The sequence below is a fragment of the Eleutherodactylus coqui genome, chromosome 1 (genome assembly GCF_035609145.1).
Source record: "Eleutherodactylus coqui strain aEleCoq1 chromosome 1, aEleCoq1.hap1, whole genome shotgun sequence".
Taxonomy (NCBI): Eukaryota; Metazoa; Chordata; class Amphibia; order Anura; family Eleutherodactylidae; genus Eleutherodactylus; species Eleutherodactylus coqui.
The window spans coordinates 16,467,972-16,489,639 of NC_089837.1; the positions used below are offsets into that span (position 1 = coordinate 16,467,972).

The following is a 21,668-nucleotide window of genomic DNA, read 5'->3' on the forward strand; positions in this document are numbered from 1 at the left end:
GTCCTGGACCTCTTATACTCTCACATCTGTAGTTCTTAGTTACATACAGTCCTGGACTTCTTATACTCTCACATCTGTAGTTGTTACAGTTACATACAGTCCTAGACTTCTTATACTCTCACATCTGTAGTTGTTAGTTACATACAGTCCTGGACTTCTTATACACTCACATCTGTAGTTCTTAGTTACATACAGTCCTGGACGTCTTATACTCTCACATCTGTAGTTGTTACAGTTACATACAGTCCTGGACGTCTTATACTCTCACATCTGTAGTTGTTACAGTTACATACGGTCCTGGACTTCTTATACTCTCACATCTGTAGTTGTTACAGTTACATACAGTCTTGGACTTCTTATACTCTCACATCTGTAGTTGTTACAGTTACATACAGTCCTGGACTTCTTATACTCTCACATCTGTAGTTGTTACAGTTACATACAGTCCTAGACTTCTTATACTCTCACATCTGTAGTTGTTAGTTACATACAGTCCTGGACTTCTTATACTCTCACATCTGTAGTTGTTACAGTTACATACAGTCCTGGACGTCTTATACTCTCACATCTGTAGTTGTTACAGTTACATACGGTCCTGGACTTCTTATACTCTCACATCTGTAGTGGTTACATCTCTGCTGGTTACAGTCACACATCTAGATGTTCACATTAATAGTCACACTTGGACAGTCTGAGTAAAGAGGTCAACTTAGGAGTCACATCTGGGCGGCTACAAATGCGCATACAGTCTATCTGGCTGAATTTTGGAGAAATGCGATTTATTACGGGTTCAGTCACACTTTTGGGGTGCCGGTAGGGATAAGCCAGTTGTCTCTCCTTTATTATGAGGCGCACAGTTCTCCTCCAGCCGTGAGATTACAACGATGTCCATGGCGACTTTTCGCTTCCAGCACAATATTTGCCGCTGTTTACAAACACACAATAAATGTAGGAAATGTGACGATGTGGAGGGGATCCCATCTATATGTGCAGCCGTATGCAGGGGGATCCCGTCTATATGTGCAGTCATATGCAGGGGGATCCTGTCTATACGTGCAGTCATATACAGGGGGATCCTGTCTATACGTGCAGTCATATACAGGGGTCCTGTCTATACGTGCAGTCATATACAGGGGGATCCCGTCTATACGTGCAGTCATATACAGGGGGATCCCGTCTATATGTGCAGTCATATACAGGGGGATCCCGTATATATGTGCAGTCATATACAGGGGGATCCCGTCTATATGTGCAGTCATATACAGGGGGATTCTGTCTATACGTGCAGTCATATACAGGGGGATTCTGTCTATACGTGCAGTCATATACAGGGGGATTCTGTCTATACGTGCAGTCATATACAGGGGGATTCTGTCTATATGTGCAGTTGTATACAGGGGGATCCTGTGTATATGTGCAGTCATATACAGGGGGATCCCGTCTATATGTGCAGCCATATACAGGGGGATCCCGGCTCGCTGTACTCAACACACCATGCACAACACACTCTCATACATAAACAAGAGAAGCCGGCAGAATGCCTGCCAGTGCCGCGGGGCCCGGTGCAGCGCTACCGTCACACGGAATCCCCTTTCCTGGCACAGACCCGAGAGCCGGAGCCCACAGCGGCTCATCCTGGAGGAGGGTACAAGCTCCATCCTTCTGCCTCAAATCCAGGGAAGAAAATCTTACTCAGCAATCTGTGTCCTCATTCGCTCCGCTATCCCCACCGCCGCCGCCGTCTCCCACTCTCCTCACTTCCCCCTCCACATCCCAGCCAAAATCCCAGGAAGAAGGTGAAGGGACATACCCATGAACCCCGGTCTGCACGGCAATGAGGATGCAGTCAGGTGTTGTGTCCTCACGCCCCCCGGCGCCCCCCACTCCTCCCTGCGCCCCCCACCTTCTCTCTGATATTGCAGTTTGATTGGAAGGAGGGGGGCTGGATGGGGCCAAAGGGGGAAAGAACTGAGAATTTTCTTTGTCTAAAACAGAACCTCACGTGTTCCTGGTGGCGTTTTGTGGTTGGCTGAGGAGCGGCGGGGGGAGCCAGCCAGAGAGGAGGGGGGAGCGCACGCTGGAAGCCAGCCAGCACCGTCTGCAAACCCACAAGCTGCCGGGCTTCCTCTCAGGAGAAACATACACATAGAAACAGAGTGGGTCCTGAGTCTATGGGGCACACCACTTATACTATACCTACGCAGGGGCACCACCAACTGTACAGGGGCACTCCTCACCTACGCAGGGGCACCACCAACTATACAGGGGCACTCCTCACCTACGCAGGGGCACCACCAACTATACAGGGGCACTCCTCACCTACGCAGGGGCACCCCCAACTATACAGGGTCACTCCTCCCCTACGCAGGGGCACCCCCAACTATACAGGGGCACTCCTCACCTACGCAGGGGCACCACCAACTGTACAGGGGCACTCCTCACCTACGCAGGGGCACCCCCAACTATACAGGGGCACTCCTCACCTACGCAGGGGCACCCCCAACTATACAGGGGCACTCCTCACCTACGCAGGGGCACCACCAACTATACAGGGGCACTCCTCACCTATGCAGGGGCACCACCAACTGTACAGGGGCACTCCTCACCTACGCAGGGGCACCACCAACTATACAGGGGCACTCCTCACCTACGCAGGGGCACTCCTCACCTACGCAGGGGCACCCCCAACTATACAGGGGCACTCCTCACCTACGCAGGGGCACCACCAACTATACAGGGGCACACCACTTATACTATACCTACGCAGGGGCACCACCAACTATACAGGGGCACTCCTCACCTACGCAGGGGCACCACCAACTATACATGGGCACTCCTCACCTACGCAGGGGCACCTCCAACTATACAGGGGCACTCCTCACCTACGCAGGGGCACCACCAACTATACAGGGGCACTCCTCACCTACGCAGGGGCACCCCCAACTATACAGGGGCACTCCTCACCTACGCAGGGGCACCCCCAACTATACAGGGGCACTCCTCACCTACGCAGGGGCACCCCTAACTATACAGGGGCACTCCTCACTTACGCAGGGGCACCCCCAACTATACAGGGGCACTCCTCACCTACGAAGGGGCACCCCCAACTATACAGGGGCACTCCTCACCTACGCAGGGGCACCCCCAACTATACAGGGGCACTCCTCACCTATGCAGGGGCACCCCCAACTACACAGGGGCACTCAACTACGCAGGAGCACCCCCAACTATACAGGGGCACTCCTCAACTACGCAGGAGCACCCCCAACTATACAGGGGCACTCCTCACCTATACAGGGGCACTCCTAACCTACACAGGAGCACCCCTAACTATACAGGGGCACTCAACTAAGCAGGAGCACCCCTAACTATACAGGGGCACTCCTCACTTACGCAGGGGCACCCCCAACTATACAGGGGCACTCCTCACCTACGAAGGGGCACCCCCAACTATACAGGGGCACTCCTCACCTACGCAGGGGCACCCCCAACTATACAGGGGCACTCCTCACCTATGCAGGGGCACCCCCAACTACACAGGGGCACTCAACTACGCAGGAGCACCCCCAACTATACAGGGGCACTCCTCAACTACGCAGGAGCACCCCCAACTATACAGGGGCACTCCTCACCTATGCAGGAGCACCCTCAACTATACAGGGGCACTCCTAACCTACACAGGAGCACCCCTAACTATACAGGGGCACTCAACTAAGCAGGAGCACCCCTAACTATACAGGGGCACTCCTCAACTACGCAGGAGCACCCCCAACTATACAGGGGCACTCCTCAACTACGCAGGAGCACCCCTAACTATACAGGGGCACTCCTCACCTATGCAGGAGCACCCTCAACTATACAGGGTCACTCCTCACCTGCGCAGGGGCACCCTCAACTATATAGGGGCACTCCTCACCTACAAAGCAGCACCCTCAATCATACAGAGGCACTCCTCACCTACGCAGAAGCACCCCCAATTATACAGTGCACCCCTTATTATAAGGGGCATTCCTTACCTACACAGGAGCACCCCCAATCATATAGGGGCACTCTATACCTACGCAGGAGCACCCACAATTATACAGCACACCTCCAATTATAAGAGACAAGCCTCACCTACACAGGAAAACCCCCAATAATTATACAGGGGCACTCTTTACCTGTGGAGGACAACCCCCAATTATAAGGGGCACTCCTCAACTACAGAGCAGTACCCCCAATCATACAGGGGCACTCTATACCTACGCAGAAGCACCCCCAATTATACAGTGCACCCCTAATTATAAGGGGCACTCCTCACATACACAGGAGCACCCCCAATCATATAGGAGCACCCTATACCTATGCAGGAGCAGTCCCACCCACAGAGGAGCACCCCAAATTATACAGGGGCACTACTCACCTACACAGCAGCACCCCTGATCATACAGGGGCACTCACCTACACAGGAGCACCCCCAATCATATAGGGGCACTCTATACTTAAACAGGAGCACCCCAATTATAGAGTGCAACCCTTATTATAAGGGGCACTCCTCACCTACACAGGAGCATCGGCAATCATATAGGGGCACCCTATACTTACGCAGAAGCACCCCCAATTATATATAACACACGCAATTATAATGGGCACTCCTCACCTACACAGGAGCACCTCCATAAGGGACAAGCCTCACCTACACAGGAGAACCCCCAATAATTATACAGGGGCACTCTATATCTATGGAGGAAAACCCACAATTATAAGGGGCACTCCTCACCTACAGAGCAGCACCCCCAATCATACAGGGGCACTCCTTACCTACACAGGAGAACCCCCAATAATTATACAGGGGCACTCTATACCTATGGAGGAAAACCCACAATTATAAGGGGCACGCCTCACCTACAGAGCAGCACCCCCAATCATACAGGGGTACTCCTCACCTACACAGGAGCACCCCCAATTATAAGGGACACTCCTCACCAATACAGAAGCACTCCTTACCTACAGAGAAGAACCCTTAATCATACAGAGGCACTCCTCACCTACACAGGAGCACCCCCAACTATATAGGGGCACTCTATACTTAAGCAGGAGCACCCCCAATTATACAGTGCACCCCTTATAAGGGGCACTCCTCACATACACAGGAGCACCCCCAATCATATAGGGGCACTCTATACCTAACGCAGGAGCACCCACAATTATACTGTGCACCCCTAATTATAAGGGGCATCCTCACCTACAGAGCAGCACCCCGAATCATACAGCGGCACTCCTCACCTACACAGCAGCACCGCCAATCATATAGGGGCACTCTATACTTCAGCAGGAGCACCCACAATTATACAATGGACCCCTTATTATAAGGGGCACTCCTCACATACACAGGAGCACCCCCAATCATATAGGGGCACCCTATACCTACACAGGAGCACTCCCAATTATACAACACACACCCAATTATAAGGAGCAATCCTCACCTACACAGGAGCATCCCCAATCATATAGGGGCACTCTATACCTACGAAGGAGCACCCACAATTATAAGGAGCAATCCTCACCTACACAGGAGCACCCCCCTATCATACAAGGGCTCTCTATACTACGCAGGAGCACCCACAAGTATACAGTGCACCCCTAATTATAAGAGGCACTCCTCATCTACACAGGAGCACCCCCAATTATACAGCCTCTCTATGCCTACGTGGGAGCACCCCCCACTTATACAGTACACACCCAATTATAAGGGGCAGCCCTCACCTACACAGGAGCATCCCCAATTATACAGCCTCTCTATGCCTACGTGGGAGCACCCCCAATTATACAGTACACACCCAATTATAAGGGGCAGCCCTCACCTACACAGGAGCACCCCCAATTATACAGCCTCTCTATGGCTACGTGGGAGCACCCCCCAATTATACAGTGCACCCCCAATTATAAGGGGCAGCCCTCACCTACACAGGAGCATCCCCAATCATACAGGGGTACTCTATACCTACGCAGGGGCACCCACAATTATACAGTGCACCCCCAATTATAAGAGGCAACCCTCACCTATACAGGAGCACCCCCTATCATACAAGGGCTCTATATCTACACAGGCGTGTCCCCAATTATAGACCCTCTCTGGAATGCTGTCCTCACCAACAGGACCAAGGCTCTCCCAGCACTGCTTACTGACAGATCTCGCTACTAGTTACATTGTATCAGTCTGTTAGCTCACAGAGCATTGTCTACACTGATACAATTGTATCTCTTCTCCATCGGACCAGCTGTGTACAGAGTCACTGCCTCTGAATGGAAACAAGTGTTCTCATTCACTGACAGCAAGCAGAAGTGTAGACGAATGGAAACAAAGTCTATTAGAAAGTTGCAGAACTTTTCATAGACGCACGCATTAAGCTTCATCTATTTAAAACTGGAAAAGCCCCTTCCATGGGAAGTCCTCCCCTGCCCCAAGCTGAAGCCCCCCCGAGCTCTACAGTGCGGCCCGCCTATGGGGCGTTAGGATTAGCCCAAATGTTTTATCGCCAGCCACTGAAATCCAACAGGATCAAAGCCAACAACTAGAGGTGGACAACAGGTGGACATCCCCCACCCCTAAAACAGATAACAGAGAACAATACTTTGCTTTCCCTTTATGGTCAGACAGGAGGTTTCTTTCACCCGGACAACTTTGCATCCAATGATGCATTAAAGGTCAATCAAAGCCGCAGGAGGGCGCAGAGACCCCTTCAGGTATCTGGGACTACAAGTCCCAGTAGGTCATGATGATTCGAACTGTGCCACCATGCCCGGCTCCTGTGAGGACTCCTCCCGTGAACGGCCAGCACATGGTTAATGCTGGCACTGCTGAGAGCCAAGGATAAAAAAAACGTGTTCCATTCGCGGTCCTTGTCTCTGTGTGTTTTCCTCCACGTTCTCCTCGCTGCACCAATCGCAGGCTGTTACCAGGCAGAATGTGATGTGCAAGGATGGAGCCCGGAGTGAGGACATTGTGAGGGGTTTGTGTGGAGCGTCCCGGATTATGACATCATAGCACTGTCACATGTACACAGATGATGATATAATGATGCGCAGGCAGTACACCTCGCCATCAGACCGCCGGCTGACATTACAAGGTGACCGCACGACACGTCCCCCCAACCCTCACTGTGCTGCGTCCCTGCAAGATTGTGAGGCAGTCTACTGTACAGCACAGAGAACGTCCTATAGGCAGCTACATCCACCGAGATGGGGGTCACCCAGAGAGAACGTCACCCTGAGCGCACACACCCTGCAGGTTACACCCCAGGGAGGAAGTGTAAGGACCTAAAACAAGTCTGTGCAGCATGGAGGGGCAGTCTACTGTACAGCACAGAGAACGTCCTATAGGCAGCTACATCCACCGAGATGGGGGTCACCCAGAGAGAAAGTCACCCTGAGCCCACACACCCTGCAGGTTACACCCCAGGGAGGAAGTGTAAGGACCTAAAACAAGTCTGTGCAGCATGGAGGGGCAGTCTACTGTACAGCACAGAGAACGTCCTATAGGCAGGTACATCCACTGAGAAGGGGGTCACCCAGAGAGAACGTCACCCTGAGCGCACACACCCTGCAGGTTACACCCCAGGGAGGAAGTGTAAGGACCTAAAACAAGTCTGTGCAGCATGGAGGGGCAGTCTACTGTACAGCACAGAGAACGTCCTATAGGCAGCTACATCCACCGAGATGGGGGTCACCCAGAGAGAAAGTCACCCTGAGCGCACACACCCTGCAGGTTACACCCCAGGGAGGAAGTGTAAGGACCTAAAACAAGTCTGTGCAGCATGGAGGGGCAGTCTACTGTACAGCACAGAGAACATCCTATAGGCAGGTACATCCACTGAGAAGGGGGTCACCCAGAGAGAACGTCACCCTGAGCGCACACACCCTGCAGGTTACACCCCAGGGAGGAAGTGTAAGGACCTAAAACAAGTCTGTGCAGCATGGAGGGGCAGTCTACTGTACAGCACAGAGAACGTCCTATAGGCAGGTACATCCACTGAGAAGGGGGTCACCCAGAGAGAACGTCACCCTGAGCGCACACACCCTGCAGGTTACACCCCAGGGAGGAAGTGTAAGGACCTAAAACAAGTCTGTGCAGCATGGAGGGGCAGTCTACTGTACAGCACAGAGAACGTCCTATAGGCAGCTACATCCACCGAGAAGGGGGTCACCCAGAGAGAACGTCACCCTGAGCGCACACACCCTGCAGGTTACACCCCAGGGAGGAAGTGTAAGGACCTAAAACAAGTCTGTGCAGCATGGAGGGGCAGTCTACTGTACAGCACAGAGAACATCCTATAGGCAGGTACATCCACTGAGAAGGGGGTCACCCAGAGAGAACGTCACCCTGAGCTCACACACCCTGCAGGTTACACCCCAGGGAGGAAGTGTAAGGACCTAAAACAAGTCTGTGCAGCATGGAGGGGCAGTCTACTGTACAGCACAGAGAACGTCCTATAGGCAGGTACATCCACTGAGAAGGGGGTCACCCAGAGAGAACGTCACCCTGAGCTCACACACCCTGCAGGTTACACCCCAGGGAGGAAGTGTAAGGACCTAAAACAAGTCTGTGCAGCATGGAGGGGCAGTCTACTGTACAGCACAGAGAATGTCCTATAGGCAGGTACATCCACTGAGAAGGGGGTCACCCAGAGAGAACGTCACCCTGAGCTCACACACCCTGCAGGTTACACCCCAGGGAGGAAGTGTAAGGACCTAAAACAAGTCTGTGCAGCATGGAGGGGCAGTCTACTGTACAGCACAGAGAACGTCCTATAGGCAGGTACATCCACTGAGAAGGGGGTCACCCAGAGAGAACGTCACCCTGAGCTCACACACCCTGCAGGTTACACCCCAGGGAGGAAGTGTAAGGACCTAAAACAAGTCTGTGCAGCATGGAGAGGCAGTCTACTGTACAGCACAGAGAACTTCTTATAGGTAGGTACATCTACAGGGATGAAAGCCACCCTAAAGTCACCCGCAGCTCACACACCCCGCAGGATGCACTCAGCTCTATAAAACACCAGGCAGGAAGTGAAAGGACCTCAAACAAGTCTGTGCAGCACAGAGAGGCAGTCTACTGTACAGCAGAAAGAACCTCCTATACACAAGTACATGCAGGAGGATGATGTTCACCCAGGGAGGAAATCACACACCTCAGCTCTGTAACACACATAAATATACCCCAGGGAGGGATTGGAAGGACCTGAAGCAAGTTTGTTCAGCATGAAGAGGCAGTCTACAGTAGAGCAGAGGAAACTTCCTATAGGCAGGTACATCCACAGGGATGGAAGCCACCCAGACGTCACCCTGAGCTCACACATCCTGCAGGATACACTGAGCTCACACACCCTGCAGGATACACTGAGCTCTGTAATCTGTGCAGCACAGAGAGGCAGTATACTATATAGCAGAGAGGACCCTCTATAGGCACGTACATGCACTGGGAGTGTAGTCACCCCGAGCTCACACACCCTGCAGGATACACTGAGCTCTGTAATCTGTGCAGCACCGAGAGGCAGTCTACTGTATAGCAGAGAGGGCCCTCTATAGGCACGTACATGCACTGGGAGTGTAGTCACCCTGAGCTCACACACCCTGCAGGATACGCTGAGCTCACACACCCTGCAGGATACACTGAGCTCTGTAATCTGTGCAGCACAGAGAGGCAGTCTACTGTACAGCAGAGAGGGCCCTCTATAGGCACGTACATGCACTGGGAGTGTAGTCACCCCGAGCTCACACACCCTGCAGGATACACTGAGCTCTGTAATCTGTGCAGCACAGAGAGGCAGTCTACTGTACAGCAGAGAGGGCCCTCTATAGGCACGTACATGCACTGGGAGTGTAGTCACCCTGAGCTCACACACCCTGCAGGATACACTGAGCTCTGTAATCTGTGCAGCACGGAGGGGCAGTCTACTGTATAGCAGAGAGGGCCCTCTATAGGCACGTACATGCACTGGGAGTGTTGTCACCCTGAGCTCACACACCCTGCAGGATACACTGAGCTCTGTAATCTGTGCAGCACGGAGAGGCAGTCTACTGTACAGCAGAGAGGGCCCTCTATAGGCACGTACATGCACTGGGAGTGTAGTCACCCTGAGCTCACACACCCTGCAGGATACACTGAGCTCTGTAATCTGTGCAGCACGGAGGGGCAGTCTACTGTATAGCAGAGAGGGCCCTCTATAGGCACGTACATGCACTGGGAGTGTTGTCACCCTGAGCTCACACACCCTGCAGGATACACTGAGCTCTGTAATCTGTGCAGCACGGAGAGGCAGTCTACTGTACAGCAGAGAGGGCCCTCTATAGGCACGTACATGCACTGGGAGTGTAGTCACCCTGAGCTCACACACCCCGCAGGATACACTGAGCTCACACACCCTGCAGGATACACTGAGCTCTGCAATCTGTGCAGCACGGAGAGGCAGTCTACTGTACAGCAGAGAGGGCCCTCTATAGGCACGTACATGCACTGGGAGTGTAGTCACCCTGAGCTCACACACCCCGCAGGATACACTGAGCTCACACACCCTGCAGGATACACTGAGCTCTGTAATCTGTGCGGCACAGAGAGGCAGTCTACTGTACAGCAGAGAGGACCCTCTATAGGCACGTACATGCACTGGGAGTGTAGTCACCCTGAGCTCACACACCCTGCAGGATACACTGAGCTCACACACCCTGCAGGATACACTGAGCTCTGCAATCTGTGCAGCACAGACAGGCAGTCTACTGTACAGCAGAGAGGGCCCTCTATAGGCACGTACATGCACTGGGAGTGTAGTCACACTGAGCTCACACACCCTGCAGGATACACTGAGCTCACACACCCTGCAGGATACACTGAGCTCTGCAATCTGTGCAGCACAGAGAGGCAGTCTACTGTACAGCAGAGAGGGCCCTCTATAGGCACGTACATGCACTGGGAGTGTAGTCACCCTGAGCTCACACACCCTGCAGGATACACTGAGCTCTGTAATCTGTGCAGCACGGAGGGGCAGTCTACTGTATAGCAGAGAGGGCCCTCTATAGGCACGTACATGCACTGGGAGTGTTGTCACCCTGAGCTCACACACCCTGCAGGATACACTGAGCTCTGTAATCTGTGCAGCACAGAGAGGCAGTCTACTGTACAGCAGAGAGGGCCCTCTATAGGCACGTACATGCACTGGGAGTGTAGTCACCCTGAGCTCACACACCCTGCAGGATACACTGAGCTCTGCAATCTGTGCAGCACGGAGAGGCAGTCTACTGTACAGCAGAGAGGGCCCTCTATAGGCAGGTACATGCACTGGGAGTGTAGTCACCCTGAGCTCACACACCCTGCAGGATACACTGAGCTCACACACCCTGCAGGATACACTGAGATCTGTAATCTGTGCAGCCCGGAGAGGCAGTCTACTGTACAGCAGAGAGGACCCTTATAGGCACGTACATGCACTGGGAGTGTTGTCACCCTGAGCTCACACACCCTGCAGGATACACTGAGCTCTGTAATCTGTGCAGCACGGAGAGGCAGTCTACTGTACAGCAGAGAGGGCCCTCTATAGGCACGTACATGCACTGGGAGTGTAGTCACCCTGAGCTCACACACCCCGCAGGATACACTGAGCTCACACACCCTGCAGGATACACTGAGCTCTGCAATCTGTGCAGCACGGAGAGGCAGTCTACTGTACAGCAGAGAGGGCCCTCTATAGGCACGTACATGCACTGGGAGTGTAGTCACCCTGAGCTCACACACCCCGCAGGATACACTGAGCTCACACACCCTGCAGGATACACTGAGCTCTGTAATCTGTGCGGCACAGAGAGGCAGTCTACTGTACAGCAGAGAGGACCCTCTATAGGCACGTACATGCACTGGGAGTGTAGTCACCCTGAGCTCACACACCCTGCAGGATACACTGAGCTCTGCAATCTGTGCAGCACAGACAGGCAGTCTACTGTACAGCAGAGAGGGCCCTCTATAGGCACGTACATGCACTGGGAGTGTAGTCACACTGAGCTCACACACCCTGCAGGATACACTGAGCTCACACACCCTGCAGGATACACTGAGCTCTGCAATCTGTGCAGCACCGAGAGGCAGTCTACTGTACAGCAGAGAGGGCCCTCTATAGGCACGTACATGCACTGGGAGTGTAGTCACCCTGAGCTCACACACCCTGCAGGTTACACTGAGCTCTGCAATCTGTGCAGCACAGAGAGGCAGTCTACTGTACAGCAGAGAGGGCCCTCTATAGGCACGTACATGCACTGGGAGTGTAGTCACCCTGAGCTCACACACCCTGCAGGATACACTGAGCTCACACACCCTGCAGGATACACTGAGCTCTGTAATCTGTGCGGCACAGAGAGGCAGTCTACTGTACAGCAGAGAGGACCCTCTATAGGCACGTACATGCACTGGGAGTGTAGTCACCCTGAGCTCACACACCCTGCAGGATACACTGAGCTCACACACCCTGCAGGATACACTGAGCTCTGTAATCTGTGCGGCACAGAGAGGCAGTCTACTGTACAGCAGAGAGGACCCTCTATAGGCACGTACATGCACTGGGAGTGTAGTCACCCTGAGCTCACACACCCTGCAGGATACACTGAGCTCTGTAATCTGTGCAGCACAGAGAGGCAGTCTACTGTACAGCAGAGAGGACCCTCTATAGGCACGTACATGCACTGGGAGTGTAGTCACCCTGAGCTCACACACCCTGCAGGATACACTGAGCTCTGCAATCTGTGCAGCACAGACAGGCAGTCTACTGTATAGCAGAGAGGGCCCTCTATAGGCACGTACATGCACTGGGAGTGTAGTCACCCTGAGCTCACACACCCTGCAGGATACACTGAGCTCACACACCCTGCAGGATACACTGAGCTCTGTAATCTGTGCAGCACAGAGAGGCAGTCTACTGCACAGCAGAGAGGGCCCCTATAGGCACGTACATGCACTGGGAGTGTAGTCACCCTGAGCTCACACACCCTGCAGGATACACTGAGCTCTGCAATCTGTGCAGCACAGAGAGGCAGTCTACTGTATAGCAGAGAGGGCCCTCTATAGGCACGTACATGCACTGGGAGTGTAGTCACCCCGAGCTCACACACCCTGCAGAAAATAATCGACTTTGGAGAAAGCATAATAAAAAACGACCCCCAGTGAGACCCATGAGTGTTGTCATGAGGTCTGGGGCCTCGCACATGAATGGGACTCTGGTAAATGCCCTATTCTTCCATTGAGTGTTTTGAGACAAGAGCCTCATCGCTTTCCCATGCCGTATCCCGTGGGCGCTTTGCAGAGTCGACTTTCCTGTGTGACACTGATTCCTCCTCAGCAAGTTGAGAGCAGCTCTACAAGAGTCTTTGATTCAAGGTGGTGGTGGGGGGGATCAGGACCCCCTCCTCCTCCTGACATCCTATTAACAAGCCCCAGTGGAAGGGATACAATTAACAAGCCCCCAGAGTGTGTTCCAGGCTAGAGAATGGTATTGACTCCTTTTGCCCAAAGGGAGCTCGGAGCAATCAATCTCTGCAGCCCGGCTGGACGGGAGGGGAAGGCAGCAGCGCTGGGAGAACCAGCTCCCCGGTCACAGCAAGATTGATTTGTGCTTGAGTTTTTGGGGTCATTTTGAATGGCAGCTCTGGAGGCTGCAAGCAGCGGGGACGGGCGCAATACACAGACCAATCTGCAAATATGAAGTATTTCCCAATGCCTCCAATTCATGCAGAACTCAATGGGCATCACGGCAGGCTCCATCGGATGCCATATCATGCTTCTAGGGGAGGGTATGTCTGTAGTCCGGGAGCAGCTCTAGAGCACCTCATCTGTATACACTCCTGGATGCAAGAGGTCAGAGACGGATTACCTCCAGAGCTGCATTCACAATTTGGGTAGCAAAGAAATCTATATATATATTCTTATATAAAATAATAACATGAAATGGTTCAAAGGTTCACAAGTAAGTTAAAAACATAACAATATTATTAATTTTTACCTGAAACGTAACAATAGTCTGAATTTATGGTTTTAACCAAAGGGCTGTTTTCAGGGAACACATCAAGGTCGGCTGCTTTGAATCACAGAAAGCAAAAATAGGGTTTGAAATTGGCTGCAAACTATTCCTACAAGTGTCTCAACTTTTGTAGAGGACTTTCCAACCCTGTGATTGTACATAACCAGTGCTGAACAGCGGGCACTGCCACACACTACAGGGCAGGATGTGGACAGGTCTGCTCTTCAGGGCAGAACACATTGTAATCATAAAGGCAATCAGCTAAAGAGGACAAACAACTAGAACCCTCAGAAGTGGAGGTCTGTCCTACAGAGAAATTACTGGGAAAGCCAAGGTGGCGGCCAGTACAGCTTCCTGCACCACCGGAAGTGGAGGGAACCGACAGGAGGAGGAGGTCTGGCAGACCAAAGGCCACTACAAAGTCAGAAGACAGGTTTCTGAGAGTCGGCTGTTTGTGTGACCGGCTCACAGCACAAAATCTCCAAGCACGGCTCAACGCAGCAAGAAATAACCAAGGTTCCATTTGAGCAGTGAAGAGAAGACATCTGCAGGTCTGACGGGGGAGAATCAGTAAGAAGCCGCTGCCAAGACTACAAGATAGAAGACTTACTGGGGCCAAGCAGCACCTCCAGTGGACTACTGAAGAGCAGGAGGTCTGATGGACTGATCTGACATCTTTGGTACGTCACATGAGTAGGTGAAAGGCTCCTGAGGAGGAGGACGAGTGATGGTCAGGGGCTCTTCAGCTGGATCTAGTGTTGGCAACTTGCACAGGGTGATTGGCACATTGGACAAAAAAGACTACCATAGCATCTAGATAAGCCATACAATACCCTCTGGTGCACGCCTAGTTGGTCGAGGGTTCATATTACTGCAAGACAAGGATCCAAAACCTACTTCTGGGTTATGTCAGAACTACTGAAGAAGACAAGAAGAAGCTGGCAGGCTGCAAAGTATGGGATAGCCTTCAAACTCTTCAAATTTAACCCCATTGAGCTTGTTTGTGATGAAGTGGACAGTAGGGGGAAGCAGAGCAGCCGACAGAGCGGCACATTTGTGGGAACTTCTGTAATAATGCTGGGAAGAGATTCCTGAGCAACATGTGACTGCAGCTGTAGGGAGAATACCCCGATGGTGTAACGCCGTCATATCACCCGGAGGGGGCGACTGGGAGGAGGCGGACATCTGGGTGTAATTGGGGAAACGTAGTTATTCCAGTACTTTTAATCATCTTAACTTGTTTGTTCTTTGCTTTCATTTCAGACATTAACCCCTTAAGAACCAGAGATTTTATGCATGCGGTGCTTTTACTGGTTTCTTTTCTTTTCTTCAGCCAGTAAGATTATTTTCGCTGCGCTCAGAATTCATTTCTATAGGTACGGTAATATAAGTACATTTTGGATTACAGGGGCGGACGCCCACGGTCTGGGTTGGTGTTGTTTATGTATAAATTTATTCATTTAATTGTGTCATTTTTTTAAACTTATTTTTGCAACTATTTGTTTACCATCCATGTCCTCCATGTGACCTGTGGGGGTCATTCACATGTTTTTTGTCATTTTTTATTTAACACTTTTCCACTGTAGATGGGACATCTATAAGATGTCCCCCTGTAGTGAAGTAGTCACTAGCAGAGCTGATCGGGGTCTGATAGGACCCAGCACCTCTGCTGTGACACATGGGACCAGGCGGTCATGTGATCACCTAACACTTCCGCGTCCACATTTTAGTACTTAGTGCTTTTTGAGCACTATGTGGCCTGTAAAGGAGAAGGCAGAAGCGGTTAAAAACAGCTTCTACCTACTCCTCCGGGTCTCCGGCTGTGTCTGACAGCTAAGGATCCAACCTGCTCCTGCTTGATTGTAGAAGCAGAGGAAATTTTTATTACTATCGACCGAGATTAAAACCCAGGACCAAGCGCCATAAATTTACAGTGCTTGATCCTTAAGGGGTTAAACTGTAAATATCAATAAAATCTGGAAACGTGTTCTACAACTTTTTAACAGTACTGCATATAACACGACTTCCCTCTAGGTGGCATATAACACGGCTTCCTTAAAGCTGGCATATAACACGGCCTCCCTCTAGGTGGAACATCATACAGCCTCCCTCTAGGTGGCGTATAACACGGCCTCCCGTCTCTAGGTGGCGTATAACACGGCCTCCCGTCTCTAGGTGGCGTATAACACGGCCTCCCGTCTCTAGGTGGCGTATAACACGGCCTCCCGTCTCTAGGCGGCGTATAACACGGCCTCCCGTCTCTAGGTGGCGTATAACACGGCCTCCCGTCTCTAGGTGGCGTATAACACGGCCTTCCGTCTCTAGGTGGCGTATAACACGGCCTCCCGTCTCTAGGTGGCGTATAACACGGCCTCCCGTCTCTAGGTGGCGTATAACACGGCCTTCCGTCTCTAGGTGGCGTATAACACGGCCTCCCGTCTCTAGGTGGCGTATAACACGGCCTTCCGTCTCTAGGTGGCGTATAACACGGCCTTCCGTCTCTAGGTGGCGTATAACACGGCCTCCCGTCTCTAGGTGGCGTATAACACGGCCTCCCGTCTCTAGGTGGCGTATAACGTGGCCTTCCGTCTCTAGGTGGCGTATAACGCGGCCTCCCGTCTCTAGGTGGCGTATAACACGGCCTCCCGTCTCTAGGTGGCGTATAACACGGCCTCCCGTCTCTAGGTGGCGTATAACGCGGCCTCCCGTCTCTAGGTGGCGTATAACACGGCCTCCCGTCTCTAGGTGGCGTATAACACGGCCTTCCGTCTCTAGGTGGCGTATAACACGGCCTCCCGTCTCTAGGTGGCGTATAACACGGCCTCCCGTCTCTAGGTGGCGTATAACACGGCCTTCCGTCTCTAGGTGGCATATAACACGGCCTTCCGTCTCTAGGCGGCGTATAACACGGCCTTCCGTCTCTAGGTGGCATTAAACACGGCCTCCCCATAGGTGGCGTATAACACGGCCTTCCGTCTCTAGGTGGCATTAAACACGGCCTTCCCCTAGCTAGAATAGGGGCTACCAGAGCCCCACTAAATACCCTCCAGCATCAGGAGCGGAGGAACAGGAGGAGCTACCAGAGGTCTACAGAATACCGTCCAGCATCAGGACCGGAGGAACAGGAGGAGCTACCAGAGCCCTACAGAATACCCTCCAGCATCAGGAGCGGAGGAACAGGAGGAGCTACCAGAGGTCTACAGAATACCGTCCAGCATCAGGACCGGAGGAACAGGAGGAGCTACCAGAGGTCTACAGAATACCCTCCAGCATCAGGACCGGAGGAACAGGAGGAGCTACCAGGGCCCTACAGAATACCCTCCAGCATCAGGACCGCAGGAACAGGAGGAGCTACCAGAGCCGCACACAATACTCTCCAGCATCAGGACCGGAGGAACAGGAGGAGCTACCAGAGGTCTACAGAATACCCTCCAGCATCAGGACCGCAGGAACAGGAGGAGCTACCAGAGCCCCACACAATACCCTCCAGCATCAGGACCGCAGGAACAGGAGGAGCTACCAGAGCCGTACAGAATACCCTCCAGCATAAGGACCGCAGGAACAGGAGGAGCTACCAGAGCCCTACAGAATACCCTCCAGCATCAGGACCAGAGGAACAGGAGGAGCTACCAGAGCCCTACAGAATACCCTCCAGCATCAGGGCCGCAGGAACAGGAGGAGCTACCAGAGCCCTACAGAATACCCCCCAGCATCAGGACCAGAGGAACAGGAGGAGCTACCAGACCCTACAGAATACCCCCCAGCATCAGAACCGGAGGAACAGGAGGAGCTACCAGAGCCCTACAGAATACCCTCCAGCATCAGGACCGCAGGAACAGGAGGAGCTACCAGAGCCCTACAGAATACCCTCCAGCATCAGGACCGCAGGAACAGGAGGAGCTACCAGGCCCCTACAGAATACCCTCCAGCAGCATCAGGACCGCAGGAACAGGAGGAGCTACCAGAGCCCTACAGAATACCCCCCAGCATCAGGACTGCAGGAACAGGAGGAGCTGCCGGTGGCCCACAAGATGCCCACCAGTGGCTACTAAGCACACTGTCTTACGCAGCCTGTAGAGGCCAGCTGCCTGACATGATGCAGCGCCTCTTGGGTCAGTGCATTCGCGGCGGTGGGAGAGAAGGGTTCTTGCTGCCTCCAGTATAGGAAGGTGGCATCGGCCCCTCGGGCCCTCCACCAGGAGTGCAGTGCAGGATGGTGAGGGTTAAGCTCCGTCAATCCCCCCCGACCAGCACCGCCTCCTCAGGGGCCTCGGGGGCCGCAGAGACCGGCCATGTCTGCAGGAAGTGATTGGAGCGAAATATTCTATAAAAAGACACCTTGATGCCGGCAGTCGCTGCGCAGCGCTGGTTGCCACGGAGACGCCGGCAATGTGCCTGCCGCACAGAGGCATTGTGCGCCGGAGATCCCCGACTGGGCCGCGGCCTCTGAGCGAGCGAGAGCGCTCCCCGAGACAGAGAACCGAAGGGGAGAGGGGACAGACTACAAAAGAGACAGCGCTGACTGCAAAAGAGGGAGGAAGCTGCAAAAGAGACATCACTGACTGCAGAAGAGACAGCACTAACTGCAGAAGAGAGAGGGAACTGCAAAAGAGACATCACTGACTGCAGAAGAGACATCACTGACTGCAGAAGAGGGAGGAAGCTGCAAAAAAGAGACATCACTGACTGCAAAAGAGGGAGGAAGCTGCAAAAAAGAGACATCACTGACTGCAGAAGAGGGAGGAAGCTGCAAAAAAGAGACATCACTGACTGCAGAAGAGGGAGGAAGCTGCAAAAGAGACATCACTGACTGCAGAAGAGACAGCACTAACTGCAGAAGAGAGAGGGAACTGCAAAAGAGACATCACTGACTGCAGAAGAGACAGCACTAACTGCAGAAGAGAGAGGGAACTGCAAAAGAGACATCACTGACTGCAGAAAAGAGAGGGAACTGCAAAAGAGACATCGCTGACTGCAGAAAAGAGAGGGAACTGCAAAAGAGACATCGCTGACTGCAGAAAAGAGAGGGAACTGCAAAAGAGACATCGCTGACTGCAGAAAAGAGAGGAAACTGCAAAAGAGACATCACTGACTGCAGAAGAGACAGCACTAACTGCAGAAGAGAGAGGGAACTGCAAAAGAGACATCACTGACTGCAGAAGAGGGAGGAAGCTGCAAAAAAGAGACATCACTGACTGCAGAAGAGAGAGGGAACTGCAAAAGAGACATCACTTGTGGTGGAAGTCCAGTATTTCTATATTTTGGATCAGTGGGCCTTGGCAGTAGAGAGACTGCAGAAGAGAGAGGGAACTGCAAAAGAGACATCGCTGACTGTAGAATAGAGAGGGAACTGCAAAAGAGACATCGCTGACTGCAGAAAAGAGACATCACTGACTGCAAAAGAGACATCGCTGACTGCAGAAAAGAGAGGAAACTGCAAAAGAGACATCACTGACTGCAGAAGAGAGAGGGAACTGCAAAAGAGACATCACTGACTGCAGAAAAGAGAGGGAACTGCAAAAGAGACATCACTGACTGCAGAAGAGACAGCGCTGACTGCAAAAGAGGGAGGAAGCTGCAAAAGAGACATCACTGACTGCAGAAGAGACATCACTGACTGCAGAAGAGACATCACTGACTGCAGAAGAGACATCACTGACTGCAGAAGAGAGAGGGAACTGCAAAAAGAGACATCACTGACTGCAGAAGAGAGAGGGAACTGCAAAAGAGACATCACTGACTGCAGAAAAGAGAGGGAACTGCAAAAGAGACATCACTGACTGCAGAAGAGACAGCGCTGACTGCAAAAGAGGGAGGAAGCTGCAAAAGAGACATCACTGACTGCAGAAGAGACATCACTGACTGCAGAAGAGACATCACTGACTGCAGAAGAGACATCACTGACTGCAGAAAAGAGAGGGAACTACAAAAGAGACATCACTGACTGCAGTAGAGAGAGGAAACTGCATAAGAGACAGCAGTGACTGCAGAAGAGGGAGGAAACTGCATAAGAGACATCACTGACTGCAGAAAAGAGAGAACTGCAAAAGAGACATCACTGACTACAGAAGAGGGAGGAAACTGCAAAAGAGACAGCACTGACTGCAGAAGAGAGAGGGAGCTGCAAAAGAGACATCACTGACTGCAGAAGAGACATCACTGACAGCAGAAGAGGGAGGAAACTGCAAAAGAGACAGCACTGACTGCAGAAGAGGGAGGAATCTGCAAAAGAGACAGCACTGACTGCAGAAGAGACATCACTGACAGCAGAAGAGGGAGGAAACTGCAAAAGAGACAGCACTGACTGCAGAAGAGAGAGGAAACTGCAAAAGAGACAGCGATGACTGCAAAAGAGGGAGGAAACTGCAAAAGAGACAACTGACTGCAGAAGAGGGAGGAAACTGCAAAAGAGACAGCGCTGACTGCAGAAGAGGGAGGAAACTGCAAAAGAGACAACTGACTGCAGAAGAGGGAGGAAACTGCAAAAGAGACAGCGCTGACTGCAGAAGAGGGAGGAAGTGCTGTACACCTGGCAGTATGAGGTCCATTACAGCATATACAGTGATGTCACCAGGGGGCGCTGTACACCTGGCACTATGAGGTCCAGTACAGCATATACAGTGATGTCACCGGGGGGCGCTGTACACCTGGCACCATGAGGTCTATTACAGCATATACAGTGATGTCACCGGGGGGCGCTGTACACCTGGCACCATGAGGTCCATTACAGCATATACAGTGATGTCACCGGGGGGCGCTGTACACCTGGCACCATGAGGTCCATTACAGCATATACAGTGATGTCACCGGGGGGCGCTGTGTACCTGGCACTATGAGGTCCATTACAGCATATACAGTGATGTCACCGGGGGGCGCTGTACACCTGGCACCATGATGTCTATTATAGCATATACAGTGATGTCACCGGGGGGCGCTGTACACCTGGCACTATGAGGTCCATTACAGCATATACAGTGATGTCACCGGGGGGCGCTGTACACCTGGCACTATGAGGTCCATTACAGCATATACAGGGATGTCACCAGGGGGCGCTGTACACCAGGCACTATGAGGTCCATTACAGCATATACAGTGATGTCACCGGGGGCGCTGTACACCAGGCACTATGAGGTCCATTACAGCATATACAGTGATGTCACCGGGGGGCGCTGTACACCTGGCACTATGAGGTCCATTACAGCATATACAGTGATGTCACTGGGGGGCGCTGTACACCTGGCACTATGAGGTCCATTACAGCATATACAGTGATGTCACCGGGGGGCGCTGTACACCTGGCACTATGAGGTCCATTACAGCATATACAGTGATGTCACCGGGGGGCGCTGTACACCTGGCACCATGAGGTCCATTACAGCATATACAGTGATGTCACCGGGGGGCGCTGTACACCTGGCACCATGAGGTCCATTACACCATATACAGTGATGTCACCGGGGGGCGCTGTACACCTGGCACTATGAGGTCCATTACAGCATATACAGTGATGTCACCGGGGGGCGCTGTACACCTGGCACTATGAGGTCCATTACAGCATATACAGTGATGTCACCGGGGGGCGCTGTACACCTGGCACTATGAGGTCCATTACAGCATATACAGTGATGTCAC

General features: G+C 52.5%; 1 protein-coding gene across 5 annotated transcripts in view; it reads right to left on the reverse strand.

The window, feature by feature from the left end:
* DNMT3A (DNA methyltransferase 3 alpha) overlaps nt 1-21,668 on the reverse strand; it is a 355,992-nt gene that overhangs the window by 164,888 nt on the left and 169,436 nt on the right. The window contains exon 1 of one of the 5 annotated variants that reach the window (XM_066594399.1): nt 1,811-1,872. The exons of the other annotated variants lie outside the window; for them this stretch is intronic. The gene's annotated coding sequence lies outside the window, so the exon portion shown is untranslated. Of the gene's footprint in view, nt 1-1,810; nt 1,873-21,668 lie in introns of those variants that run through there. 5 annotated transcript variants of the gene reach the window in all.